The 9246-nt window shown below is 44.5% G+C and overlaps 1 protein-coding gene across 1 annotated transcript in view; it reads left to right on the top strand.

Moving 5' to 3' along the window:
* The first annotated feature begins 306 nt into the window (after positions 1 to 306).
* fam49al (family with sequence similarity 49 member A, like) overlaps positions 307 to 9246 on the top strand; it is a 40622-nt gene continuing 31682 nt past the window's right edge. The window contains exon 1 of the mRNA XM_084080948.1: positions 307 to 621. The gene's annotated coding sequence lies outside the window, so the exon portion shown is untranslated. The remainder of the gene's footprint in view (positions 622 to 9246) is intronic.

Below are 9246 nucleotides of genomic sequence, written 5' to 3'. Positions count from 1 at the left end.
TCCTACCAGTCATCAGGCTAGTAAATGTTAGTGCAGGGGGGGGGTCGTATTGCAAGGACATGCTGTGTGTGTGTGTGTGTGTGTGTGTGTGTGTGTGTGTGGTGGGGTCTTTGTGACACAGAGGGAGAGGGGGAGGAGAGAGAAAGAGAGGAGACAGAGGGAGGGGGCACACAGCGTTCCATTTCCCATAGATGAACAGCTGCTGGGCCAGGCCTGCTGTCTTGAGTGCAGAGTGAGAGAGAGAGAGAGAGAGAGAGAGAGTGCAAAGAGAGCGAGAGAGGGAGGGCTGTGTGGCAGCGTGAGGCAGTGCGTGTGCTCAGTGTTTAGGTGAATCCACAGCCCTCTGGCTCACAAGGATAAAGGATCCTCTCCTCTCCAAGGCAGCAAAACAACACTGGCACACTTTTCACCCCCTCCCCTCTCTCTCTCTTCATCCACGCTTTCATCGCTCCGTTTCATTGCAAGCGGCATCGGCTCTGGGTTTCGGCATTTTTGTTTCTTTCCCTCCTTTTGTCCCATTCTTTGTTCTCTCCTTCCATCTGTCTCCCCGCCACCTCCAGTCCAGAGAGAAGGAAGAGCAGCAGTACATCGGTGGAATCATCCCTCTCGCACACCCAGCCGGTAAGCAGAACCATCACTCCCTCTCTCTCTGTATTCATCATCCTCCACCCGCTCTCTCACGCTGGCCCGGGAGGCGGAATGTGGGGGGGTTCTTAACCTGGCTACCACCTCCCGTCCCACCCCAGACCAATACCGGGGTCTACGCCGAGCTAGAGTGGGCTTGGCCAGGGGCACGGAGGTTTTGGAGGAGAGAGGCTTGAATGGGAGGGAGGGAGGGGGGATACAGAGACCGCTGCTGAGTGAGGAGGATACGGATGCAGTTAGATGCTAGAAGAGGACTGATGGCTGGTAGTTGAGGATGGGACAGAGATGGGGTGTTTGACTGTGGACTGGTGCTGTTGTGTGTGTATGGGGGGCTGCATAGTGGGTCATGTTGCTGGGGTAAGGGTCAGTGCTGATTTAGCCAGAATACATCAGCTTCCTACGACTTGCCCTCTTTCTCTGCAGTGCATAGCGGCGCGAGCACGCACACGCACACACACACACACACACACACACACACACACACACACACACACACACACACACACACACACCTAGCATGTTTGAGCAGTAAGTCTATGGGAGCCATTCTTCCAAACAGCTCTAGTGTACATAAACGTGTCTGTGTGTGAGTGTGAGCCCATGAGGCAATAAACATGCATGACAACACATCGTGTGTGTGTGTGTGTGTGTGTGTGTGTGTGTGTGTGTGTGTGTGTGTGTGTGTGTGTGTGTGTGTGTGTGTGTGTGTGTGTGTGTGTGTGTGTGTGTGTGTGTGTGTGTGTGTGTGTGATAATAGAGTGGTCACAGTGCATATGTGACCTAGAACCATCGGCCCACATGCACCATATATCACATGAATGTGTTTATGATTGGGTGTGTTGTGTGTCGTGCTGTTACGTGTGTATGTGAATGTGTATGTATGTGTGTGTGTGTGTGTGTGTGTGTGTGTGTGTGTGTGTGTGTGTGTGTGTGTGTGTACACTGCATGTCAAGCATGTGCCTGTGCAATTCAGGTCCATTATCACATCCATTATATCACCTACGGTTAATGTCAATATGCCAGGCACTCATCATGGGGCATAAGAGAAGATGTGGGAGGTGTGGGGGCGTATGTGTACGCGGGGGTGTGCATTTCCGCGTGCACTTGTGCAAGCACTCTCTGCAAACACCCAGCTAAAAACAATAGCCCCACATTGCACGGCTGAGCAGGAGGGGTGGGTGCATGCGGCTAGAGAGGTGATGGAGGGAGGGAGGGAGAGAGAGAGAGAGAGAGAGAGAGAGAGAGAGAGAGAGCGAGAGAGAGGGGGAGAGGGAGAGAGAGAGAGCGAGAGAAAAAAAATGAATGGCAGGGTGAATGAATGAGGTTTTCAGGAAGCGTTTGGTTTTCAAAACGTTACGAGACCCGTGCTGTTCCACACAGAGAGAGGAACAGACGGAGAGGTGCTGTATAAGTGGGTGTCCATTTTTAGCACGGAGCAGAACCGCACCATGGGTGAAGCTAGCGTGCTACCATGTGACTCTGCAGGTCTGAGCATTTCTTTGTGTGAGAGAGAGGTTAAGGGATGAGAGAGAGAGAGAGAAAGAGGAACAGCAGAGAAGGTGATACAGTATATAAACAGATAATTAGGTGGAGGGAGAGACAGGGACAGGCATTCTGGAAAGACATATGCTGTAATCTTCAGAGTCCGGGTCTAATCCACATGAGTGGATTAAATTGATGATTTTACTGCCATGCTGACTTTACGATGGATCATAACAACACACGTGCACGCTGTGCACGGATCCTTTCATTGTGCGTGTCCTACATGAAAACCTGCCACATTATAAATCACACAAACTGTGAATAATACTTTGATTTTAACTACTCAAGGCCTCTTTCAAAAATAGTGAAATTAGCAGATCTACAAGCTCACAATGCTTTGCATCACAACAGTGCTGGTAGAGTTTCTATTTTCCTTTCAATTAATTAAATAACCCTCGTCTTACATGACCTGTGTACACTATGCATAATGGTTGTAATAGGCATTGGCACAGCCTAATAGACAGTAACACGGGTTGTATATATTTGGTCATGGGCACAACTCCCTCCACAAGGCTACATGGCATTAACACATGTATAAATATGTAGATCATGCCCCACTTTGTATGAATGAATGAATAGTAATTCACACTGAAACAGCTAATGTGTGTGTTCGCCGTATGTCAATACGAGTGTGTAAATATGTGTGTGTTTTCCTGTCTGAAATGGAACGATGGCCGCTATATGGTATTTACTCCCGCTGTTGCTAGGACACTCCCTTTGAACATTTTAACCGAGGCTTTTCATTGGCTCACAGTGATGATGCAAGATTCTCTCTCACCCACCCTCCCCTCCCCACCCCCAAATCTTTCCCGAGCACCCATAGAAACATGTTCGTGTGCATCTTTCACTTCACTCTCCTCCACCATCACTCTCCTCTGTCTCTCACACAATCTTACTGTCCCTCTCGCTCTCTCTCGACAGCTCTCCTTTTTCACTCTCTCTCTCTCTGTCTCTGTTCATTAATCTTTCTCCTTCGTTAAGTCCATCCTCTCATTAGTTCATCTAACATCTCTCTTCTTTCCTCTGCTTCTCCTTGGACTTTGTAGCCTCAGCATTTTCTAGACACTTCCGTCTCCCCCCGGCCAATCAAATGCTTGCCAACAAAATGTTTTTTTTAGGAGGTGCTTTATTTCAGATAGGACAGTGTAGAGACAGGTAGAGAGAGGAGTCGTAACAAGGAGCATTACGGTCTAGCTGACACACCCTACATTTTTTCTTTCTTTCTTTTAAGTAGTGGCAAGTAGTGGTCTCTTATAATGCCACAAAAGTAATACCAATAAGAATCTCTCCCATTGTTTTTAGCAGGATTAGCAAGCACACTGTATGTCTCTCGCACATTACTCACATTATTCTGTACTAACGAGGGTACAGTATCTTAGCGACTTGAACCGTAATCTCCCTATTCTGGTCATGTTATAATAAGTGAACATTTGGCGAAAATTGGTGAACATTTGGCGAAAATAGTCTGCTGTACAAGCTTACATTGTGTTGCAGTACGACACATTGTGAGCGACTAAAAGATTTGGTGTGGGGGGGGGGCAACTACAGACCCCTGGGGGACCCCGGTCAACGAGGTATATAGGGTTTAAGTGGTTAGTAGCCAAGTAGCATTAGCATGTGTCAGGATTATCAGATTTGACGAGGCGGAAGCTAGCATAGGGGAAGACAGTGTTGCTCTCTTCATGCTCTTTCATTTGCCTTGACATTTCCTCCACCTTCTCTCACTTGCTCCACTTGCTTATAATTTATAATAATAATTGAGTTCCCGCTCATTTGGGGTATTTTTGTCAGTGTACATTTGCACATACGTGAAATTTGTCCTCTGCATTTATCCACCCTCATTAGGAGCAGTGGGCTCTAGTAACACAGCGCCCGGGGAGCAGTTAGGGGTTAAGCGTCTTGCTCAGGGACACTTCGACACATACTGGGTGGACGGAGGGGGGGACGGAGGGCGGGGGAACTGGGGACCTTCTGAGTCCCAGACGGCCTCTCAGGCAATTCACTTCATTGCTGTTAATTTCACAGCTAGCTGCTGTGCATTTCACATCACAATGCATATCGTGTGTTAGTAGAGGCACACAACCTTTTGTTCCAAATTGTATTGGGTAAATATATAGGTCAGGAAATTGGTGGCTGGGGGTGTGGCTATTTTATGGGTTGAGGGTGATTGAATGTATGCAAAGAAGTAAAGGCCAGGGGTAGGGAGGGAAGGAAAGGATTGTGGGGGTTAAAGGGAGGGACTGAAGGACAGTAAAGGAGGGTGAATTGTGGATAATGCTGGAAGTGTATTACTGTAATAGACCAATTATTTGTTTACCAACATTGAGACTGGACACTCAGGTGATTGTTTCATGCAATCAATTCCCAACACATTTCGGGGTGCGCTGGTTTCAGTTCATTCAACCTCCTCTTGTGTGTTGGCTAGTGAGGCACGTCCTAGCGAGACAGAATGGGTTTCATTTGGTGCCGGCCTGTGCATACTGGTTCTTATCAGCGTGACGTTGTCTGTTAAGGGGTCTATAGTAAGCTTTAAAGTAACGTTGAACTTTGGTGAAACCTTGTATTGCATAGCTACTTGGGCATGTTATGAATCCAAATATTGCTTATGTGCCCTTCCACAAGCAAGGAACCAAAAGTAGCTCTATTCTATTTACTGATCCACGAGGGGAAATAATTTTCCCGTATGTGTCCCAGCATTGTGCTGCGCACGCGGGAGCACTTATAGAGGTTAAGTGTCCTACTCAGGGAAAAATCGACATGAAGCCTGAAGGAGCTGAGGATGGAATCGGGGACCTTCTGATTCCCAGAGGGCTGTTGTAACTGTACTACCACCCAAAATCTCACTGCATGGTGAAACGTGTCTCAAAGTCATACTTTCAGTAAATAAATGAATGCAGACAAATTGGATTCTCCCAACAGATGACAAAAACAGCCCCAATATGCAATTTTGGAAAGGTGAAATGGCTGCATTCATGTTATATTACCCTTGGCAACGCACAACAAGTGCTAGGTCACCAAAATGAATTTTATGTGAGCGTCGAGGCCAGCAGGCAACAGTACCAGAACTAGTTTTTTTAATATATAATGCCTTTGCTTTGTTCGCGTTTGTTTGTGTGCTATGAACATTTTGCGTCAAATTACTGCTTCCATTTCACAGAGCACAAAAGCAACAAATAAAAGATGGACAACATATGGACTTGCGTGTATAAAGCCCAGGTAGCTATACAGGCTTCTCCATCTAGAATCTCTCGTTTCCACATGACATATCCCATCACCTTTTTCTGTCACCATGGAAGCGATGTCACCTCACCACATCCAATCATGATGTGTAATGATCTCCTCCAGCCCTGACCGTGTGTGTGTGTGTGTGTGTGTGTGTGTGTGTGTGTGTGTGTGTGTGGGGGGGGGGGGTAACCCCAGCTGATAATAAAACACAGGAGTGCTGTGTAATGTGCTCTGTAATCACTGTCTGCAAGGTGCTATTCTTCACCCTTAAAAAAACAAGCTGTTTGTCAAAGCATTCAGGCAGAGGGTGTAGTAGTGATTCATCCGTTCAGAATGGATGAAATATACTAAGAGCTGCATCAGAGCGACACTGGGTGTGTCATCGTAAGTAGGAGAAACTCCCCCAAATGACTTTGGATAATGTGTCACTATGCTTGAGTGGAGGCCAGAGAACAGTGAATGGGCAATAACAGTGATTCTCAACCTTTATTCACATAAAGGACCCCCAGCGAGCCACTGAACCCCATTTGATGTAAACTCCTCAGCGTTAATTCAACTCTGAGTGAGAGATTGTACAAATGAAACCAAATGGACCTGTAAAGGGTCCGGTTGGTTCCATTTATCCACTCTCTCTGTTACAGACCTGCAAGGGTCAATTTGGTTCCTAAGTATCAATCATCAGCTGGGGATACCCCACAACCTCTTTTAGAACCAATGTACTTTTAGAACAAATGCCCTATTAAAACAGTATATTATCCGTAATACGTTCCCCAATGCGTCCCTCTATATTTTGAAAATTCTTGGGAAAACATTATCCCTACATTATCCCTATCCCTATTATACCCTATATCTAAACACAGTTAATCCTATTGACTGACCTAATCTGTCACTCCAACAACATCTGTCACTGCAGGAGCTCTTTATTCTCATTGTTTGTTTGTTTGTTTGTTTGTTTGTTTTCACTGACACAGTTTTTGTATTAATGTTTTACTAACATTATATTCACTGAAGGTCAAAAATCAAAGATGAGGAGAAGAACCAGTATTGGGGTCAGGCAATGGTGAAGGTTTTGGGAGCGTCATCATATCTGATCCTCTCTACCTACAGTAATCCTGTGGTTTAATCCAGTCATGTTAGGGAATCAGAGATTATTCCCTTGGAACTGAGCTGATCCCATTATAGGGGCACAGGGTGGCACCACAGGAGGTAGCAGGTGGTATAGACCCGGTAGCAGGTGGTAGAGACCCAGTGTCTGCATTTAACAATGTTCTTTTTTGGGTGATTTTAGACCATTTTGTTCATTTAGACTAGACTTTAGGCTAGAGAGACAGGCAGCTGAGGGTCGCAGGTTGGAATTTAACTAAGGGCATTGCAAATTATGTGATCAACTCTCCAGTCAGTTACCTACCGGCATGCCACACTTATTCTATCCAAGCTAACAGGACGACACTGAACAAGAACAATGTACAGTTTGGAGATTTGTTGTTACAGAGGAGGGGGAAATACATGCAGGAACAATACATATGGCTACATGAAGTAGGGAACCCAAAATCCTGTTATTTCAAACCTAGGCTTGATCAAGATCTCAGATTTTCTGGGATAAGCAGAACTACTTTAAGAAAGGTCAACCAAAAAGGGGACGTTGTAATATGGAGATCAGCGGCAAGTCTAGACTAGTCTCGCGTGGCCAGCCGTCCAATCTCACTCCACTCAGCATGGAGGTCTGGGAAAGCTCTCATTTGAAACAACACTGAATGAGCGAGCAGCTCACTCGCTGGGGTACGTGGCTAAACTGTGATCGACTAGTAACAATTTATATCTCTCAGCCAAATCGGAAAAGAAATGTATTAATACATAGCCGGAGGTATGTGCACTGCACAATATAAACAAACACGACACATAACAACAGCTTTTGTTGGCTCAACGTTACTTGCTACAGTCGCCATGTTTGTACTACTGATTAGTAGTTTAAAGTTGTCAATATTCTTCATGTCAAGGGACCCCCAAATTGATATGTATTTGGCCACAGAACCCCATCCGAAAAGGTTTTGTGCCAGGGACCCCATGAAGAGAAGATTGTGTTAAAAAAAAAAATGTTTTAGGTTAGATTTGTCAAAATGTAAAAAAAATTGCAGATGTTCAAGCTCGCGTATATCTGCTATTTTTGAATAGCCAAAGTATAAGATATGGTTAAAGTGGTTAAAATGATTGTGATGCCATTAACTAATTACGCTAACCGTGCATGCACACACACAAGCAGTTCCTCTTGCTATCAGCTATTACATCCAGCACTGCAAAGCATGTACACATCTTAAGAGGTTTGATCACACATACAAGGGACCAGAGGTTAGCACTTGACAGACCAATAAGACTATTAGCGCATGCCAGATGGATGTTATTACTTTGACACTGGAAACACAGACTTTGTTCAAGGCTTTCTCCTATGAGAAAGACTGGGAACGAGGTTAGTTGAACTCTGAGATTGCAAACATGAATTACTTATAAGGGTATTTTTTGACACTTTTAGTGAAATGAATGCTGTGGATTTTGTGTAGTGCAAAATCTCTCTACGTCGTCCTCAGACGAGCCCTCCATCGGAGTCTCCAGTCATCTCGGTTCTCCAAATAAATGTATTAAATAAATCATATAAAATCCCGCAGCAAATTGTACGACGGCTATCATTTCACTTGGTTAGGATACTGAAGTCTACTGTACAACATTTAAATTAATACATTTCTGTGAGACATGGACACTGAGATCAGATCCCCCCCCCCATTCATCCTCCATCATATCACTTCATGGTTGCTTGGTTGCACTTAGAAACGACTGAAAGTCCAATTACACTCAGTTAACATTCCTGCTCTGTGAGTCGAGATGAGTGATACTTTATCCACTAAGACAAAGCGACAGGCTGGAGACAATCACTTCCTGCTTCTATGAGCAGTTGTGGCAGACTTTGCTTCTTAGCTCTTTCTTTCTCTCTCTCTGATTTTGATGGAGACAAGGGTAAATATCTCCCTGTTATTATGAGATTATGTTTGATACAGTCTCTGAAGACTTCCTACAGATATCATGGTACACTGGCTATCAATCAGATCAATCGCTGGCCGCTAACATCGATAGTTAGCTGAACTGCCCGCCCTCTGGCTTCATTTAAAATCAATACCACCAATTCAGTGTCTTAAAAGAGAAAGCGAGATAGAGAGATAGGTAGAGAGAGAGAGAGAGATAGATATAATATAAAGAGGTAAATTGTCTTTTTAGCACGAATATCTCAATTGATGCCCCTGTTACATTAATTAGCCAGGAGAGATGCATGAAAAGAATCATTTAGAACAGGCAAGATACCTGCAGGTATAGGGCTGGGCGATATGACTTCAAATCAATATCACCATTATTTCAAACCTTTGCCTCGATCACGACTAATGAACGATTATTTCAAATAAATAGAGAAAATAGCATATCTATGAGCTCACAACTTGTATAATACACGGTTAAGTGAGTAATCAGACTAATCGATTTAGTCGATTATAAAACAACTCTGTGACATTTGTTGATGTATAAGAAAAAACTATTAAAAAAAAAACTTCCTTCTAGATTATTCGGTTTTAAATCTTCTAAATGTCACTTTCAATAATTGCTACAGGTATACAGTGTTTTTCTGACTTGAATGCAGTGTGTAACTGAGGGACCGAATTTAGCGTGACACAACTGATGGGACAGTATTTGGTGCGGAACAGCCCAGTATCACTCTGTGTCTGTTCAAGTTCCAGTTCTGCTATGGGCTCACAGTAGGCTTTCTAGTGTTTGATCAATCAAACTGGCTGGTTTACA

The sequence above is a fragment of the Gymnoscopelus microlampas genome (assembly GCF_963454915.1).
Source record: "Gymnoscopelus microlampas genome assembly, chromosome: 15".
NCBI lineage: Eukaryota > Metazoa > Chordata > Actinopteri > Myctophiformes > Myctophidae > Gymnoscopelus > Gymnoscopelus microlampas.
The sequence above is the reverse complement of the archived record's forward strand: the minus strand, read 5'-3'. Positions and strand labels throughout refer to the sequence as shown.